The 21,416-nt window shown below is 37.2% G+C and overlaps 2 long non-coding RNA genes across 2 annotated transcripts; both read left to right on the forward strand.

Annotated features, from left to right (window-relative positions):
• Positions 1-688: 688 nt before the first annotated feature.
• LOC131806435 (uncharacterized) lies at positions 689-1,575 on the forward strand. Its single transcript, XR_009344035.1, has 3 exons — positions 689-800; positions 868-1,300; positions 1,356-1,575. It is a non-coding gene; the product is annotated as an uncharacterized LOC131806435 (long non-coding RNA).
• A 5,788-nt stretch (positions 1,576-7,363) lies between these two features.
• Positions 7,364-18,455, forward strand: LOC131806442 (uncharacterized). Its single transcript, XR_009344039.1, has 9 exons — positions 7,364-8,011; positions 9,265-9,764; positions 9,835-10,479; positions 10,547-10,599; positions 16,115-16,222; positions 16,284-16,455; positions 17,592-17,660; positions 17,757-17,877; positions 17,949-18,455. It is a non-coding gene; the product is annotated as an uncharacterized LOC131806442 (long non-coding RNA).
• The last annotated feature ends 2,961 nt before the right edge of the window (positions 18,456-21,416 follow it).

Raw genomic sequence — 21,416 nt, forward strand, 5'->3', positions numbered from 1 at the left:
ATGAAAGGCTTTTTTAATGCTCTTAAGTTGATAATACATAGAAGGCTGGTTTAAGTCTTCGGCTGGCTTCGTGGGGTGAACAAGTATAGGCTACGGGTCGAAATTGTCGAAATAAGTCGATCTAAAACTCCTTTGTTCTTTTACGAAGAAGCCTGCCAATGTCTTAAGCCAGTCAAAAAAGCTTTTTATTTATTCTCACCTTTAGTGTCTCTTAAGTTTGCCCAAACAGACGGCATTATCTGCATTTACGATCCATTCCAGCCACAAAACCTGTAACATCTCAGTGTCTGCATCGCGCCAAACACTTAACTTCTTGCATTCTTTTTTGACATCTGGAAATAAAAATATTTCTCTAATATTTTCAATAAAAATACTTATCCTCATAGTTCTGGTGATTTTCACCAAGGCAAACAATTTGTCAGATGGAAACCTGTTTTTCTGGTCCGAATTCGCCTTTCAACACAAAATGCCATAAAAATCTCTGTTCCTTGGGTCGAAGAACTTAAATATGTTGTGTTTCTATCTGGCAAGTTCCAGTGCAACTGGCTATATTTATAATTTATTTTGTATCGCCTTATGGTACAATGGTTCAAAATGATAAGGGTGTTTTCAATTATTCAGTGCAAATTTAATTTTCCTTATAAAACGTGCCTTATCACTGTTTACTTCCAATGCGTCTTTTTAATAAGTTTAATTGTAGCAAAACCTTTGATTAGAAAATGATTTTAATATAAGCGTGAGGCCCAAAAGTTCAAATTTGTTTTGAGATTTATAAACGATTCCCTTGGCGTATGTACAGGGTGAGATAAGAAAAATGTACAACAAAGACAAACGCCATAATTTTTACATTTATTTTTTAATTTACAGCCTGTTCCACGATCTCGAAAGAAAATTTGTGCGAACGAAGGCTACTCACTCACTTTCGTATAAGAATGCGTTCCACTAACTTTCGTTCTTTCTTTCGCATAGCCTTACGTGATTCAGTGTTGCTAAATATTTTTTTGGAAAAATTAATCGCGAAATAAGGCAAAAAAAGCGCCAAATGTCTAATTTAAACGCGAAAAAGCAGCAGTGGCTCTGTCTCAACTGACAGTTCAGTTGTAAACAAACAAATTGTAAATAAACAAACAAAATAAAATTTCTAATGATTGTGTTCAAACTATTTGTGTTCTTAAAAAATAAAAAATAAAAAGAATATTTCCGTAGCCCTATTTTTTATGGATGATGTGGAGGAGGTTCAAAATGTGCCACGGAGGCATTTAAGAGATGCTTCGAATTTATTTGAAGTACCTAACAACCAGTAAATATGATTGTATTTTTACATTTTTGAAATAATAAAAAATGATTTTTTCTAGGTTTGTGGCCAATTTTCGTGTGTCGAAGGTTTTTCGGGCTCTTTTGGATATGATGGAAGAGAAGTGGGTGCCCGGTTGCAGAACTACCCAAATCCGCCCCGATTTAAAACTTTTTCTGCTGCTTCCAAAAATTGGCACTCCTCTGGCGAACTCAGATTCTCCTCCATATACTCAACTAGTGCCCGCAGCTGTGTAGTTGATTTTTTCGTGCTGGAATTGAGAAAATAAAAAAAATATATATTTGTTTTTCACATATTTAATTGCATTTATTATTTTTACTTACATTTTTCTTTTCATTTTCAATCATGCAATGTTTATATTAAAACAATTTTCCTTAATTGTTATCATACGACAGCAAACACACAAGTGACTGATTTTGACATTTGTGTTCGCATGCGTACGAAAGAAAAAAGATAGTGGAACGCAAAATTACAATGAAACGCTTACGTTTTCGTTCGCTTTGATTTTCGTGCAAATTTTCGTTCTGATGGATTTTAGTGGAACGGAAATCAGCTGTTTGTCGTGTAAAAGTTGTGCGAACGTGTTCTTTCGATATCGTGGAACTGGCTGTTTATTGAATGAAAGCAAAAAGTGTTGGAAATGGCATCAAATTTTAGAATAAGTTTAGATTTGTTCGAATGGGTCACCTTTGACACGAAGGTGCACATTTTCAGCTGACCTCTTTGGCAAGTGAACACGATCATTTTGTTTGTTTACAAACTACTGAACAACGAATGTTTTGTCTCTCATCGGAGAAAACCAAATTCAGCAGTTCACCACTTTCGGCCAAGCGAAGCAACTCTTTAGCTCTTTTGAGTCTATTGTCTTTCTTTTGCGGTATAAGTTCTTGCACTTTTTGGCATTTCAATGGCGAATGGAATAGTGCGATATGTTCAGCTCATCAGCCATTTTTCGGCTACTGCGACGCGGGTTTCGTTCAAGTAGCTTATTTACTTTTGGAAACATTTCTGCTGATGTTGCTGTTTTCTTCCGTCCACTTCCTTGGCGTCGGATTACGCTACAAGTATCACGATAATGAGCGATGGTACGAGACACAAAAGATTTATTCACATTTAAATGCTGGATGGCTCTAAGAATAGCCACTTGTGGTTTTCCAGCCACCATTGAATTTCATCGCGAATAACTTCTGGAAAAATAATGAGGAGCTGTCACTGGAACAATTTTAACAGCTGTCGGACGAGTGGCTTAGAAATGACAGCAGCCTGAAGTTGGTTGCAGTTTTTTTTTTTTTCATTTCACCCTGTATTCGTTGTAGGCAAATTAATTATCCAACAAATCGGGCTAGACAAAGTTAACTGGGATGATTGATGATGAAGCCAATAACTCAGATGAACTGGAAAAATTGTAATTTTAAAACTAGCATTAGATATTGAATATCACAGAGTTCCTCGATGGATACAATACACGCTCGTTGGCGCTGTAGAGACTCATGGATTTTGTGACGCGTTGGAAAGCGCGTATGGAGCCATGCTATATATTCAGGTGGAAAATACTGACCATACCACACATACAATCTCATTAGCAGCAAACAATCGTGTCGCTCCAATTAAAAGAACTTTTGAATACCCAGACATGAGTTATGTGGCGCAATATTACTCTCCCAAATGGCAAAATCCGTAGCCGTAAATATTCTACAAAAATATATTTTGGACAGAATCTAACATCGTCTTGGCATGGTTAAAAAAGCCTCCTTGTCATTGCAGCACATTTGTTGGAAATAGAGTCACGGAAATTGCTGATAATGTTGGAGAGGAAATGTGGAGACATTTCCATTCGGAAAATAATCCAGCTGATATTGCGAGCTGTGGATGTTCATCCGCAGAGCGAAGGACCAATGAACTCTGGCTCAGAATGCCAAAAGACCGTTGGCCATCACAAGATATCCCAAATGACAGAAATTTGAAAGTCAAAGAGATAACTGCTTAAAAAATTCTCCTCTTTAGCTAACGCATATGCCCCTGGCATGTAAGATTCTGGAAAAATGCTGTAGCAAATATGCATCCTATCCGCACCTCATCAATAGACCATACAGCAGCCGAATCCCAAGATGGAAAACAATCCCGGATAATTCGCACACAAAAATTCGTTTATGCCGACGAATATAACTCACTAATGAAAAATACTCAAATATCTAGTTCAAGTCCTCTAATGGCACTCAACCCATTTCTAGAGTCAAACGGTATTAATAGAGCAATTGGCAGATTGGTAAAATAACCAGCCCTCACATACATATTGAGCGTCATCCAAAAACACTACCATATGGTGCAAAACTTAGCAAACATTGTTAGTCGAATTTACTCATAAGGTTACCTTACAGAGTGGTGTTCAATTATTGGCCCGATTACAAAGATCCGAATTCTGGATATTTGGAATCAAGTCGCTGATAAAACAAGCCATACGCAAATGTCGAATTTGTTTAGTCTCGATCCTCTACAAACACAGTGGTAGGTTTTACAGGACCCTTTAACATTAGATTTATTCACAAAAAATGTAACTCGGCTACCTCCATGCGATACAGACTAGTTTAAAGCTGGAAATACATAAAGCGCATATTTGGCTGGCTTAAAGCTGGGAATACATAAAGCGCTTATTTGGCTGGCTTAAGACATCGGCTGGCTTCTTCGGAAATGAACAAAGGAGCCTAGGGCCAAAATCGAACTAAGTCAACCTAAAACTCCTTTGTTCTTTGCTTTGTTCCTCTACGAAGAAGCCAGCCGATGACTTAAGCCAGTCAAATAAGCGCTTTATGTATTCCCAGCTTAAGTCATCGGCTGGCTTCTTCGTAGAGGAACAAAGGAGTTTTAGGTTGACTTAGTTCGATTTCCGAAGAATTCGAGAACTCATTAAGCGATTGTTAACAAATCCCAAAATGGGAACAATTTAACGTTTTCTTGAACACACAAATTCAATAGTTTAGAGTGAGTTGGTAATATAAAGTCTTCTGTGTATATCAAAATTGAACCACTCAGTATCGAATGGTCTGCGATACATTTGTAACATTAGAATTATGTGTGTTGCGTAGTATATCCGGAAATCTCGATTTAATTTGTGGTCAATTCAGACTTGTGGACGCAAATCCCCGACCTTCGTTTGTCAGATGTCAATCTTTTTTAATCGCGTCCTGTAGATCTGTTGTTAGGAGCCCAAAACCGATGGCGTCAAAGTCCGTATTGTCGTTCGTTGTTTGTCAATATTTATCGTTCCTCCCATCGTGAGGGCGGTTTTAGACCAATGTAGTAGGCAGAGTCAGATACGTACATCTCTGGTGCATAGTTATAGTCGAACTAAGTCAACCTAAAACTCCTTGGCTCCACTACGAAAAAGCCAGCCGATGACCTAAAGCTGAGATACCATAAAACGCTTTTTAAGTCATCAGCTGGCTTCTTCATAGAGTAATAGAGGAGTTTTAGGTTGAACAAGTTCGATTTTGATCCTTTGTTCTTTTCCGAAGAAGCCAGCCAAAAGCAGAGTTTTATGTATTCTCACTTTTAAGCCAGTGGAAAAGCCTTTTATGTACCCACAACTTTGTTGAAATTATTTTTTTGTTTTCTTTTTTTGTTTTCTTTTTTTATCGGAATTTTATGTATGGTTCTTTTTTTTTGCTTCTCATAATGAATAAAATTTTCAATCACTAAACTATCCGGAGATAAATATGTTATGTGTTATAGGTTATTACGGTTTCTTTATAATAGTTCTATCATTTTTTCTTTCTTTTTCTAGATCCCATCCGACTTGCCCAACAATGAAGATCATAAATGATTTAATGATTTGCTTGCTTATCTTCTTTATTATTACTGGAGATTCCGATCCATATATAGCACCTGTAAAAAATTGTAGGTGTCTCATAGGTCCGACAAAACAATGTGCGGGAAAACTTTTATGTGCATTGCACATTAAAAGTTTGCAAAGAAAGAAAGAAAGAAATGAATGGCCGAAAGAAGAGGAAGCATAAATAAGATGTCACAGCTAAAAAACGGTTAAGGTGGAAAAAACATAAAGCGCTGATTTGTCTGGCTTAAGTCATCGGCTGGCTTCTTCGAAAATGAACAATGGGGATTGGGGCCAAAATCGAACTATGTTAACCTAAAACTCCTTCGTTAAGTCACCGGATGGCTTTTCCTACTTTCACCCAAAAAAAAAAAGCCAGCCTGCAACTTGTGCCACTAAACATCCTCTTTTGTGGTCACGTCTTTATGTATCTCCACCTTGACTCAGTCCACACTGCCAATGATTTGCGGTGAATAAATAATTTACTTTGCGAAATAGAATAATAGTGTTTATGTCAAAGCGAGGAAATAACTATCAACCCAAATAAAAGAATAAATATAATTTATATTTTTTTACTTTTATTTATAATTAATTCTAAGTTTTCCTTTACTGCATAATTTGTTAACTCTAAAGCTGCAAGTACATAAGAAGCTTGAAGTTGTAACAACCGTGTTCTAGAAAAACGAAATGAAATCGCTGTGTTGACCATTAAGTGGCGTTGCCGGTATGCTGGCGTTTAGCGCGGCTATGGCTCGTCGGATTGGGGGTTGGTTCTTGCCACTTACAGATCTTTTCGGTTGAACAAACAAATAAAATCATACCGGACTTCAAACTAAATCAAAAAGGGGGTAAAAAGAAGCCTGAAACATGTTAACACCAAAATTAAAAAGAAGAAAACGTTCACCTAACTACAACCAAATCCCAAAATAACATTAGTTTTCCTCACAGAAACAGTGCTCCTGGCGGCTGACCAGCCAGGAGATAGCCCTCCCTCCGAGAACACCTCTCGCCATGACGTCTACTCATACCTGACGTCCCAGATCTGACCCTTGACTTACCGCATTTTATACCATTACCACCACCTTTTAAACAGGGCTTTAAGCCAAAGACATATTTATATTTTCTGTATAAAATTGGTACATTTTATTTAAATTGCTTTAAATTCCCAAATAACAATTCGTAGAAGAAATTACATGCTAACTTTAATGTATGCGTTCAACTTTAATTATGAATTCAATTCAATGAACAAGTACAATTTTGCCAAAAATTACTGAAAAAAATCTCCTTTTTCTTCTTTTAGACTGCGCTTTCTGATGACAAAAATTATGGTGCAATAAAGGCAGCTTGCAATTGTGGTTCTTCCCAACAAGTAAGTTCGAAAGTATTGTTTTAAAGTTTAGCTTTTTTAATTATATTCCACGTTAATGTTTTTTTATTAATTATATTTCTTTCGTTTTAATTTCAGGAAAGGCAAACAAAAGTGGAGTGTCGATAGCACTTAAAATCGACGAACAGATTAAGAGCCTGGTTACCTAACCTTGAATAGAGCTCTGTTCAACGTCGTGTACCTGCAGACTAACCAAAAGGTGATTAAAATTTAAAATTGGCTTCATTTGTTTCCCCTTCTAATTCATATTTCTCCTTTTTTTTTACAGAAAAAAACCGCGGAATTTAATTATGATGCTTCGTCGTCCGTCTGTCTGTCCGAGGTTTCTTGTATAAAATGTCGGTTGGGAATACCAAGCCACGCTGGGTTAGCAATGGCGCAAAATCAGCGGCTCCCTCGATGGATTGGATGGGCGATGGTGTGGCTTGTAGGCTCCAACTCTTCATGAATTTTTAGGTTTAAGATTTATTTTCTTGCTTTAGATTTTTAGTAAATTGTTTTGGTTTTTTTTTTCTTTAAACTTTGTTAAATTATTTCCAAAATTTAATTTTAAAAAAAGTTCAATTTACTTTTAACTTTCAATTTTTGTGAAAACTATTTGTTTAGTTATAAGTTTTCCTTCATCTTTTAGCATTTTGTTTTTAAATTTTGCTTAATTATTTTAAGGCTTCCAATTTTGTTAAAAAAGTTTGTATTTCGTGTTGTTTGTATATGTGTTTCAAATAAATAAAAACATTGAATTCACTTCTCAGCAAGTGGTTCATCACCAAATACTTTGTCGGCTTTTTTTCTTCGCTGGTTACAGGGAGCCACACATCCAATCTTCTTCGCAGGTAAATCAAAAAAGGACCGATTTTTCTTACAATTTTTGCCAGGAAATTCTGGCTGCCATTTTCCTCGCTTAATTTTTCCATTTTCTTTTTACATTATTCCCCAATATTGACATTTAAGTAATTGGAATAATCAGCTGTTTTTTAGTAATTGTTCTTCTTCTTCTTCTAGCTATCAATTATTTTCAGGGTTACCCCTTTTAAAGGCGCACACCACAAAGCCAACTATCCTGCTGATATCCTTATCGAAGGATAGGGGGAAAAAAAGTGCGACCTTTGTTTTAAAAATGCAAAAAAAACATCAATGGTTTGATAGGGTATTAAAAAAATCGGTGTTTGGCATCCCTAAAAATCGCGGTCTGGCATCCCTAACACTGATTTTCCAAAATGAAATTTAATTTTGGACTGATTTATTTATTACAATAAAAAGCTCCATTAGCCCGTAGGAACATGGTATAATGTTTACGTCATACGCCACGCGATATCGTTTAGTCTGACGTAAGTTGGCTACCGATAGTAGTGATTACCGATAGTAGTGATGTTTATGAATGAAAACAATCGGAGTACGCGTCTATTGTAATTTTTTTTTTGGCGGATTGGAGCACGGACGGACGGAAAATTTTGGAGCGGCAGAAATGATAAAATTTTGGGTAAGTAGAGTGAAAAAAAATATAGTGAATTATAAATTAATTATAATACAATAAATTTAAATGCCGGGTGAGTGAAAATAACGTGTATAATTAAAGTGAAAAGTGAATAAAGTGCCGAAAAAAAATGAATGAAAGTTACTATCATAAACATACAGTGCGGGTGTATGTGCGAATAGTAACTTGCAAATAATTGCATGAAAAATTAATCCGTATACATCTTAGCAATTAATAAAGAAAATTAAAAGAATAAAAGGAAAAATAATAATAAAGTGATTTTACTGAAACAATTTAAATTAATTTCCTGAAATTAATTTAATTGTCTAACAAAAAAAAAAATCAATGATTTCCATCAAGTGTATGTGTGTGTGTGTGAATAAAAGTTGCATTTGCATTTACAATGAAATGCACTCATTAAGAAAAAATGTGACTTTGGCGGAAACAATAAGTTCGAATTATAATTCGAAGTTAGTGAGTAGTGAATAAAAATAGAACAGATAAAGAAAACAGAATTAAGGAATGAGTGAACAGTGCGAATAAAATTAAAATAGATAATATCTCCAAAAGAAAAGAAAAATTGAAATGGTGAAAGCAAAACAAAATGCAAAAATTAACAATGCTGTGGACCAAAGAGATAAAGTGCAAAAAAAAAACTGATGAATGATTACTATTGGAAACACAGAAAATATTAAAGGAGATGAATAAAAATTTAGTGGAAAATAGTGAGAAATTAAGAATTGATCGGACGGACGTAAATTATTTGTGGAAATATTGTGTTTTTTTTTTAATGACGAAAAGTGCAAAGAATTTAATTTAAATAAACCGTGAAAAAGTTGCATGATTAAAAAAAAAACAATTAAGGCATAAAAAGTGATTTTACTAGTTAAAAACTGTGCAAAACAATATCTAAAAAATTAATAAAGAAATTAAAGTGAATGAAATTGAAATGCTATTGTGAATTAATTGAAAATAAAATATTCAAGAATTGGGCTTCGGTAAATTTAATATGACGAACTATGTGCAATGCTTTGAATTTTGATGAAAGTATTAAACTGAATGAAAAATTAATAATGATAAACTGAGAAAGTTATCCAAATCGGACGGACATATTTGGTGTGATTGTCTAAAAATTATTTATTTTTTTTTTTTTTTTTTTTTTTACCATATTCGTTCTAAATTATATTTTGATTTTAACTTAAAGTTTCCTCTTTTTCACAGATAACTAATACTTTCTCTTTCTGTTCTTATCTTTTCAGATTGGTGACTGCCTACGTTTGGATTAAACGAAAGGTAAGATTGAGACCAGATATTTTCTTTTTCTGTAGGGGTACCCTCAACTAGGTCCACACTGTGGTCAGATTGTTGGATACGATATCATTTCAAATGCATTTAGATGTGTTTGATCGTGTCTTCCCGCTTTCAGACTCTAACGTCGTAAATCGATGACTGACAGCTCTGCGACCTTGTGTACAACACTCTTCTGCCTTGTGCCATAGTTGCGTATGGGAATATAAAGGAAGAGTGCACAAATGGTCAAGGACAGTCACAACGTGACTGCTCAGGAATCGTAGACATATTGTTAGAGACGGTAAATCTGGGATGCTTCCTTTCGTAATCCAACGGATTCTTTCTGACCACTGCTGCTGGTGTCTAGACGAGTGGCCTCCTATGGTTACATGAAAAAATTTTCAATGGTCTTAATGTTCGAAAAGACGACTAGAGAATTTACTTAACTTGGATATCTAATTCACAACAGGTAAGTAGATATAGAAATGCTAATAATTTAATAAGAAAAATATTAATAATTTCCTTTTTTATCTTTCCAGACATTATTTACCTACAGGCGATTTAATTTGCCTCTCCTGTGAAACCAGGAAATTATACTTGATGGTAAGTTCGAGTAATCCTGTTCTCCTTTTTTCTCCAACAGGTGTACCATCGACTAGACCTTCATCTTTTGTCAGAATGTCGGATACGATGGTTTGCAAATGCCCTTAGGTGTATTTGTTCTTTTTGTCTTCTGGCTTCCAGACTCTAGTGTCGTAAGTCGGGTGAAGCTTTAGAAATGAATGTAAGTTGTAGTTTTAATTCTATTTCGTAGTTTTCGTAATTTGGCTCTGGAAAATGAGAAAAATTTCGAGAACTATATTTTTTTATAAACATAAATTTTATAAAAAATTTCAGTCAAACCCCTTTGTAAGTATGGCCTGAAATTGACATTTTCAAATTTAATTTTATTTTTAAGTTGTTCATTTTTATTCGTATTTTTCTATTTCGCCAATAATCCTACATAATGATATTTCACTAATTCATATTTTTTTCTTTTTCTTAATGGAAAAAAAAAAACTGGAGAAATGGGTTTCAACCTTTACCCATACACAACTACACATCACTCAGGAAGGAAAAGCTGTCCTACAGCTTGTTAAAAAATTCGGGAATACTAAAAGGACATTTCGTAAGTAGAAATTCAGGTTAGTCCTCTTAATATTATATCTTAAATAATTGTAATAAAATTTGTACTTTTTTTTTTTAATTCAGGTACTACTTCTACTAAATTCAATTGGATCTTCCGGAACTCTTGGAAAATTCAGGTGAGTTTTGGAAAAATTTAAACTTAAGGTAACTTTAAGTTAAGATAGAATTAAGAGATAAATTTTAAATATTTTCCGTGCATACGTAGCGGATTAGTATTTCATTTTGAGATCTCCGCTTCATTTTAAAATTCAAAAAAATAATAATTTCTATCCTCATATATATGCTTTAGACTTCGGTCGCTATATATATGTAAAAAGAAAAAAAAAATAATTAGAAGAAAAAATTAAATTCTTCAATTCCTAAGCATCTATTGCTTCAAATCTTTAGCGTGAAAAATGCCAATGGGATGCCCTTTAAGATCTTCTACTTCGTAAAGGCATTTCCCAACTGGCTTAACAATGCGACACTTGAAAAATTTTTTATCAAGTTTAGCATTATAATTATTTTTAAAATCACTTTGCCTGAAACTTCTTCGGAAAACTTCTTGCCCTGGGATGAACTTGACCTGACGACTTCTAAGATTATAAGATTTTTCATTTCTCAAGTATGCCTGGTGCAGACTATTTCTTATCTTTTCTCGAATAAGATTCTGTTTTACCGAGTTTGGAATGAGTGTCGTCTCGGGGTCATTAAGAAGTTCAAGTTTCCTGGCTAATTTATAAAGACTGGCATGATTTATCATATTGACTCCAAAGAGCGCAAAATAAGGGGTAGTTCCGATGGAACTATGTACAGAAGATCGCAGAGAACATTCTATTTCTGATAAATTTTGATCCCATTCTCGGTGATCTTCTCCCAGATATGCCCGAATCGCTGATAAAATAGATTGATTTACCCGCTCCGAGGCATTTGCTTGCGGAGAGTGAAACGCAGTTTTGGTGTGGTTTATACCAAAGAGTTTAATCATATCTGAAAATTCTTTGCTAATAAATTGTTTCCCATTATCTGACACAATAACTTCTGGGGTTCCAAATTTATGAAATACTTCACTAATTAAAAACTTAACTACATTTCTTGAATTTGCTTTGGCCATGGCTTTTAGCAAAACGTATTTCGAAAGGTGGTCTACCACAATGAAAATAAAACTGTTTCCCGTTTTGGTTCTGGGATAAGGACCTAAGAAGTCTACATAAATTCTTTGAAAAGGTCTTTCTGTAATAGTCTCGGCTCCCATAGATGGACGAAGAGTCGAATTGGCTGGTTTTGTCTCTTTACAGATATCACAATTTTGTACAAAATTTCTAACTTGAGTATTCATATTTGGCCAGAAAAAGTACTCTTTCACCCTACGAAGAGTTTTGTGGAAACCTCCATGAGAAACTTGTGGTGGACAGTGTGCTTTTTCAATTATTTGCTGGGTCATTTCGCTGGGTACCCATAACTTCCAAGCGAAATCTTCATTAAGGGGTATTCCGTCGTAGAATTGAGTTCGTTTATATACCAAACCATCAACCACTTTTAGATCGGGAAGTTGTGAAGAATTATTTTTGATGGTTTCTATTAAGGCTAAATAATCATCTGCGTTAAAAGCTAAGGAATCGAGATCGATTAAGGCCTTCACATCTAGAGAAATCTCCTCCATATCATATCTTGATAAAGTATCAGGTACTATATTCTGGGTTCCTTTACGGTGCTCTATTTCAAAAGAATATGCCTGCAACTGTAGGCTCCATCTAGCTAACCTTCCGCTCAGATCTCGATGTGACATGAGCCACTTTAAACTGCTATGGTCAGTTATAACTGTGAAAGGCATCAATTCTATATATGGCCTGAATTTTTTAATGGCCATCACTACTGCCAAACACTCCCTCTCAGTCACCGAGTAATTTTTCTGAGCAGAAGTCAGTTTTTGTGAAAAATAAGCAATGGGATGTTCTCCACCCTCATCGTCTCTCTGAAATAATACTGCCCCTATTCCCAAGTCTGAGGCATCGCTTTGTACATAGAAATGTCTGGTAAAATCTGGGTGTGTCAGGACAGGACTACTTACAAGGGCTTGTTTCAATTTGTCAAATGCAACCTTGGCCTCCTCTGTGAACGTGAATCGTTTTCCTTTCTTCAGGGTCTCGAAGATGGGAGCCGCAATGGTGGCAAAGTCGGCAATGAACCTTCGATACCACCCTGCCGTACCCATGAAACTCCTCACCTGCTTTGCTGTTTTCGGGTATGTAAACTTCACTATTGTTTCCACCTTTGCCGGGTCAGTTTTAAGTTTGCCACCTCCAACAATGTAACCCAAGTACCTAAGCTCTTTGAAGCAGAACTTCGACTTGGTTACATTTATTGTGAGTCCTGCTTTAGCCAAACAACCTGCCACCTGCTCTAGCAATCCCAGGTGAGTGTCGAAGTCTGGCGAAACAACCAAAAGATCATCCAAGTAGACGAAAACTCTATCACGTAGTGCGCCAGGGATCACTTTATCCATTAAACGGCATAACCTTTGGGCTGCATTGCACAGACCAAAGGGCATGACGGTAAAATGGTAAAGCGGTCGTCCAGGCACTGTGAATGCAGTTTTCTCTCTACTTGAAGGATCCAGTGGAATTTGCCAGAACGCATCCTTCAGGTCGACACTAGAAATGAAATAGGTATCCCCCAGCCGACTGAGTAAACCTTCTATATGCGGTAATGGATAGGCGTCCTTGACCGTCAATGCATTGAGTTTGCGAGCGTCCAGGCACAAACGGTTCTTTTCGCCCCTTCGGACTAGAGTAACCGGGTGGCTCCATGGACTTTCGCTCTCCTCAATCACACCTAGGTCTAGCATCCTATCCAATTCCGCATATATAAGTTTCTGCACAGCCGGGGAAACGGGATAATGCCTATCTTTCACCGGGGTTGCATCGCGGGTGTCGATTGAATGGACCTCAGCTTTAGTCTTTCCCAAGCCATACTTGGTAAAGCAAGGAAATTTGTCCTTCACTGTTTGCAAACGAACTCGTTGCTCCTCGGACAAAGAATGGCTGTTAACATCACTGATCTCAGGCTCACCACAGAGGCTCACTTCCTGGAGTGACAAACCGTCCACCTGAGCAAACATTTGGAAACGTTTCATGAAGTCTACCCCCAGAAACAACTCACGACTCAGAGAAGGAACAAGATAGAATATGATAGAATGCTCCTGCTTCCTAAATTTGACATTAGTCGTCACCCTGCCAACTATTTTATGTGGGCTTCCATCAGCTGTTTTAATAAAAGAATGGAAATGCTTAATTTCCAGTCCCGCTCTCTCCACAAAGCTAAGGCAATTTTTCCCCAGACAGGAAACGGAGGCTCCGCTATCTAGCAATCCCTCTATCTCTTCACCATTTATATGTAATTTTGTATATAGCCGATTATCTTCCCCTTCAAATATGGTAGCCGAGGCTATTTCCTGCCGAATGCGTCTTCTCCTCTTATATCGTTCTCTAGCCTTCTTAATTTTATTGGAAACTTGACCGAAAATTCTTTCTCTCGCCTCGCAATATTCTCTTATTCTGATATGAAGCGGTTTCAACTCTCTCAATCTCGGTTTTACTTCTAACTTTATATTTTCTCTTTGTTCATTCTTTAAAATAGAAACTTTAATGCTGGAACTACTCTGCTCTGGGCTTAAACTGGGGTTGACCTCACCTGCCCAGACTGAGGTGGGTTCCTGTGCCGGTTTCCCTGACACTTCGGACAATCGGGGACGGTAACACCTTCTTGGCCACACCGATAGCAGAAAATCTTTCGAGGCTCCCGGCACTCTATCCAGCTGTGACCCATAACACCGCAGTTCCAACATTTATATTTGGATGTCATGGTCACAGCTTCAACTTCAATTTCACCTCGGGGTTCCTCTTCCATCTGCCAATCGAGCTCGTGCACTTTCTGTGGTGTGTTGTATCGTTGCTGCCTTTGGGTCCATAAAAGATTTTCGGCTTTCTTCACCTGCCTATAAAAATCACCCAAGCTATTTATCTGAGCCGAGAAGATCATTTGGGCTAAAGACGGCTTAAGGTTGCCTCTCATTATTTCCACTATCTCGTGCTCCCTGTATGGCGACTTTTGCTGTGTCCGTAGCCGCAGTACATCATTATAAAAATCTTCAAAATTCTCGTGTGGTAGTTGACGCCGATTTAAAATCTGCATTTGAAGCTGGAATTCATTTTCAAATCTTTGGTATTGCGCCAACAAAGCACTTTCCAACTCCTTCCATGTGCGAAACTGGACCAATTTCCGGTGGTTCCAATACCAATCGAGAGCTGGTTTTTCCAAAAGTTGGTGAAATTTGGTGATCAATACTTCATCTGGGCAATTATAATCTTTTTTAAGTTCACCCACTCGGAAAATAAATTCTTGGACGCTCATGGTTCTGTCGGTCCCATCAAAAGATACTCCCCATTTCGCCAAATTAAAACGCCCGGAGATTTCTGAGACGATACTGCTTGGATGTGGACTGGTATGTGTCTCGTGTGGCTCTGTTCGCATGCCTCTGCTGTAGATATTAGGCAACCTCTCGGTCGGCAGTATTGGGTGAGCTTGGACTCCGGTGACTGGTGGTGGTACCGATAAGCTTGTTGGTGGTTGTGCGGGTGCACCACTTGATGTGAACCCTGGTGGCGGTTGGTTGAAAGGACCAAGTGACAACGGTCTAGGATCGTGAATCGGTGTTGGATTTACTCGCTCCGGATATGGTAGTGGGTAACCCCTTGCTAGATTAGGCTGCTGAGACGTTAAGCCTGACGCCAATGCATGTGAAGACAGAATGACTGACTCCAAGGATGTGCGGGCTGGTACATGTGGTGCCGCTGCTGGCATCGTCAAACCGGCTTGTGAAAATAACTGATTAGTGCCGTCATTATCCCCCAACAACGAACGCTTGGTCGCTTCCGCAATTCTGGGTATCAGCACTCTCAATCTTTCTTCTTCCTGTTGACGGTATTGCAATTGGGACAGAGCGATGGCAGAATTAATAATTTCCCTGACTCCTGCACTGACTGCTGGATCTGCTGGCGGAACCACTGGTCTATTCTGCAACCCGGTCAAAACACTATAGTTTGGTGAAGCCACGCTTCCATGTGACCAAAAAGACGTGTTAAACGAGTTAGCGGCCTCTTGCATGCTTAATGGAACTGGTGGCGGTGCCGATGAATTGGACATTGATGATGAAATACCTTGAGCTGGGACGTCCCCATGTGCTAAATGTGCAATATGAGAAGCAATGGGACCACTATGCGCGGCAGTTGTAACCTGTTGTGCGTTAGAAGGAGCGCTGTGAACCGCGGTAACAACACTGCTTACGGCTGTAGCTTCGGAAGTGGTTACTACCCCATTTTGCCCTAGAATCGGTCTACCTGCCAAACCTGCACTCGCAGCTCTAGTAAGAGGCATATTGCTACTTGATCTAACAAAATTAGTAAACAAAAAACTCCGAAAAAGCGAAAAAAATCAAAATGAAGTCTGTCAAAAGATTTTGCTCGAAAGTAAACCACACGGTTTCAATTAAAGAAAAAATAAAATAAAAACAATTGTGGTAAGTAAAATAAAAAAATAAATTCAATGTAATTCAGTTCTTTCACAATTAATTCACACTTTTCACTTTTACAGGTTATTCTGTACGGCATACAAATTCTACTATCCGGCAGAATAATTTTGATGAAACAAACTGGAAAAATTCAAATACTGTTAGGTGGTGGATTTCTGGTCAAAATAGTGGTAAGTCAAGGTCAAATAAACTGTTTCTGTATGAATTTTAATATGTTTCACTTTTTTGCAGGGATTTGGTGAGTTACACTGGCAAAACTGGAATTGAAATGGACTAAAAACGGACTGAAAAATTAAAATGGAATATGGAATAGGCGGCTTGCACAGACATCCTCAAGAAGTTCCATGACAATACGACCAATGGTCGGAAGCCAAAATTGTCGCAGGACCGAAGGAAACTCTGGGTAAGTCTGTGATCAGCTACCAAATTCCGGGTACTGAAATTAAACATGGACGGACAGAAACTACAATCTAAAAAAAAAACAAATTCGTTTGAGACTAGCAATTCTCATTTGCATAGCAGCGCGTCACCTGCCTTCTTATAGGCTGCTTGGACGGGTCTCCACAAATGAGAACTGATAAACCAGACGAATTCCTTCAACGATATTACTTTAAGAAATCTGAAATTTTAACTTTACTAAAATATGAAATTTTTATTAAAATGCTAGTGCAATTAGAAGTATTAAACTAGAACGACTAAGCCACTAGAAAAAAACTAAAAATCATATTTTTCCAAATATAAATGATGTTTACCCAAGTCTTCGATGAAGCAACGCGTCAGGACTCTTAATTAAACCTAGACGGGACTCATTAAAGATTCATGGTAAACACATTTATACACTACGACTAAAAATTATTAAAAACTAACATGTCTCAGGCCCCACGTTCTGGGCGCCATTTTGTAACAACCGTGTTCTAGAAAAACGAAATGAAATCGCTGTGTTGACCATTAAGTGGCGTTGCCGGTATGCTGGCGTTTAGCGCGGCTATGGCTCGTCGGATTGGGGGTTGGTTCTTGCCACTTACAGATCTTTTCGGTTGAACAAACAAATAAAATCATACCGGACTTCAAACTAAATCAAAAAGGGGGTAAAAAGAAGCCTGAAACATGTTAACACCAAAATTAAAAAGAAGAAAACGTTCACCTAACTACAACCAAATCCCAAAATAACATTAGTTTTCCTCACAGAAACAGTGCTCCTGGCGGCTGACCAGCCAGGAGATAGCCCTCCCTCCGAGAACACCTCTCGCCATGACGTCTACTCATACCTGACGTCCCAGATCTGACCCTTGACTTACCGCATTTTATACCATTACCACCACCTTTTAAACAGGGCTTTAAGCCAAAGACATATTTATATTTTCTGTATAAAATTGGTACATTTATTTAAATTGCTTTAAATTCCCAAATAACAATTCGTAGAAGAAATTACATGCTAACTTTAATGTATGCGTTCAACTTTAATTATGAATTCAATTCAATGAACAAGTACAATTTTGCCAAAAATTACTGAAAAAAATCTCCTTTTTCTTCTTTTAGACTGCGCTTTCTGATGACAAAAATTATGGTGCAATAAAGGCAGCTTGCAATTGTGGTTCTTCCCAACAAGTAAGTTCGAAAGTATTGTTTTAAAGTTTAGCTTTTTTAATTATATTCCACGTTAATGTTTTTTTATTAATTATATTTCTTTCGTTTTAATTTCAGGAAAGGCAAACAAAGGTGGAGTGTCGATAGCACTTAAAATCGACGAACAGATTAAGAGCCTGGTTACCTAACCTTGAATAGAGCTCTGTTCAACGTCGTGTACCTGCAGACTAACCAAAAGGTGATTAAAATTTAAAATTGGCTTCATTTGTTTCCCCTTCTAATTCATATTTCTCCTTTTTTTTTTTACAGAAAAAACCGCGGAATTTAATTATGATGCTTCGTCGTCCGTCTGTCTGTCCGAGGTTTCTTGTATAAAATGTCGGTTGGGAATACCAAGCCACGCTGGGTTAGCAATGGCGCAAAATCAGCGGCTCCCTCGATGGATTGGATGGGCGATGGTGTGGCTTGTAGGCTCCAACTCTTCATGAATTTTTAGGTTTAAGATTTATTTTCTTGCTTTAGATTTTTAGTAAATTGTTTTGGTTTTTTTTTTCTTTAAACTTTGTTAAATTATTTCCAAAATTTAATTTTAAAAAAAGTTCAATTTACTTTTAACTTTCAATTTTTGTGAAAACTATTTGTTTAGTTATAAGTTTTCCTTCATCTTTTAGCATTTTGTTTTTAAATTTTGCTTAATTATTTTAAGGCTTCCAATTTTGTTAAAAAAGTTTGTATTTCGTGTTGTTTGTATATGTGTTTCAAATAAATAAAAACATTGAATTCACTTCTCAGCAAGTGGTTCATCACCAAATACTTTGTCGGCTTTTTTTCTTCGCTGGTTACAGGGAGCCACACATCCAATCTTCTTCGCAGGTAAATCAAAAAAGGACCGATTTTTCTTACAATTTTTGCCAGGAAATTCTGGCTGCCATTTTCCTCGCTTAATTTTTCCATTTTCTTTTTACATTATTCCCCAATATTGACATTTAAGTAATTGGAATAATCAGCTGTTTTTTAGTAATTGTTCTTCTTCTTCTTCTAGCTATCAATTATTTTCAGGGTTACCCCTTTTAAAGGCGCACACCACAAAGTCATGGCTAGGCATATTTTGTAACATTTCATAAAGGAAGTACAGAGCCGCACTAAAATCCTGCCGTCATTATCCATTATAACTTGACATTAATATGCCAAGCCTTGACTTCAAGCCTTTTATGTACTTGCACCCTAAGGGTGGAAATACATAAAGCGCTTTTCTGGCTGGCTTAAGTCATCGGCTGGCTTCTTCTTCGGAAATGAACAAAGGTGCCTAGGGCCAAAATCGAACTATGTCAACCTAAAACTGCTTTGTTTATCTACGAATAAGCCAGTCGATGACTTAAGCCAGCCAAATATGCTCTTTATGCATTTGCAGCCCAAAGTCCCGTAAGTGAGAGCAAAATGGGAGAGACATTTTGACATTGTTTTGTCAAAAATAAGTAGATTTTTAGATGTTTCCCCATACAGGATAAGATAAAAAAAGAACTGAAACAAAGTCAAACGCCACATTTTTTTTTTAATTTTATTGAATGAAAGCAAAAAATGTCGGAAATAGCATTAAATTTAAGAATAAGTTTAGATTTGTTCGAATTGGTCACATTTAGCACGAATCCAAACGGCCAATGAAACCGCCACACGCTGCGGTATTTTGGCCCATTTCCGGCGAAGCGTTTGCTTGAGGTGATCGACACTTTGGTACGTTTTAGTGCCAACATTGCTTTCCAAAATACTCCAGACACAATAGTCCAACAGTTTGGTATCCGGAGATTTTGGTGGCCATTGTGCGCTGGAAATGAAGCGAGGAACCTCATTTTGTAACCATTCTTGGGTGGAGCGTGCTGAGTCCGGTTGGAATGTCCAAGATCTGCGGCCAAAATGTTTGCGTGCCACAGGCTTTATTACACTCTCCCGAATATTTTCGCGATATTTTCTGATGCCACGGTCGATTAATACGAGCGGAGAGCGACCATCGGCTGTTATGGCGGCCCACACCATCACCATGGCCAGCGCTTGAGTTCTGGTGGCCAAGCGAAGGTGCACATTTTCAACTAAACTCTTTGGCAAGTAAACACGATCATTTTGTTTGTTTACAAACTGCTGGACAACGAATGTTTTCTCTCTCATCCAAGAAAACCAAATTCGGCAGAATACAACTTTCTGCCAAGCGAGGCAACTCTTTAGTTCTATTTTCTGTTCTCTCTGTTGCGGTGTAAATTCTTGCACTTTTGGAATTTTAATCCCGAGCTCATTTTTTAATATTTGCCACCGAATGGAATATTGTAATATGTTCAGCTCACGAGCCATGTTTCGGGCACTGCGAAACGTGTTTCGATCAAGTAACTTCTTTACTTTTCGAACAATTTCTGCTGATGTTGCTGTTTTCTTTCGTCCACTTTATTACATTCTCACGAAAATTTTCGCGATATTTTCTGATGCCACGGTCGATTAATACGAGCGGAGAGCGACCATCGGCTGTTATGGCGGCCCACACCATCACCATGGCCAGCGCTTGAGTTCTGGTGGCCAAGCGAAGGTGCACATTTTCAACTAAACTCTTTGGCAAGTAAACACGATCATTTTGTTTGTTTACAAACTGCTGGACAACGAATGTTTTCTCTCTCATCCAAGAAAACCAAATTCGGCAGAATACAACTTTCTGCCAAGCGAGGCAACTCTTTAGTTCTATTTTCTGTTCTCTCTGTTGCGGTGTAAGTTCTTGCACTATTTGGAATTTCAATGGCTTTAAACCGAGCTCATTTTTTTATTATTTGCCACCGAATGCGATATGTTCAGCTCACGAGCCATGTTTCGGGCACCGCGACACGTGTTTCGATCAAGTAACTTCTTTACTCTTCGAACAATTTCTGCTGATGTTGCTGTTTTCTTTCGTCCATTTCCTTAACGTCGGGCTACGCTACCAGTACCAGTATCACGGTAACGAGCAATGGTACGAGACACAAAAGATTTATTCACATTTAAATGCTGGAGTGCTCTAACGATAGCCGTTTGTGGTTTTCCAGCCAAATACAAAGAAATAACGCTTGAATTCCATCACGAATAAGTTTTTTTTTTTTCTGGAAAATTCTCACCAAAATGCTTTGGTACGCTTGTAAACAATATAATGAACTGTCACTGGAATAACTTTAACAGCTGTCGGAGGAATGGCTTAGAAATGACAGCAGTCTGAAGTTGGTTGCAGTTGCTGTTATGATATGCAATTTGTTGCGTGTGACTCATAGGTCAATTAATTAGATTTTTTTAAAGAACAAGAAAAAAGTTGCTAAGTTCGTCCGAGCCGAACTTTTAATACCCTCCACCATTTGGTAGGAACTTGAAAATTCTCGAAAAAGAATGACAAACTAGCACTTAATCATGACAAAATTAAGAAGGTAAAGTCATTTCAAATAAGCATTCCCATGTTTGCATTTTTTGTAATTTACCTTGTCAAATTTCACCGCACAATTGACAATGAAATGCTGTCAAATGAATAATTTCGACATACACACAGAAATACACATGAAACAGATCTTCAGGATCTTTTGCAATTATGATTTTGATATTTCCAGAAAATTTCATGCAATTTTTCCTTTTTTTTCAATTTTTTGAATATATTTTTTCTGTTGGTGATGGTATGTCTATCATTGTAATTTGTTAATAGAATACGGAACACAAATTTCAGTTCCCTCAAAAAATCTTTTTTTTTTTTGTGAGGAATTAAGAAGATATTTAAAAATTAACGAA

This window comes from Musca domestica, unplaced genomic scaffold, assembly GCF_030504385.1.
Source record: "Musca domestica strain aabys unplaced genomic scaffold, Musca_domestica.polishedcontigs.V.1.1 76, whole genome shotgun sequence".
In the NCBI taxonomy this organism is placed as follows: domain Eukaryota; kingdom Metazoa; phylum Arthropoda; class Insecta; order Diptera; family Muscidae; genus Musca; species Musca domestica.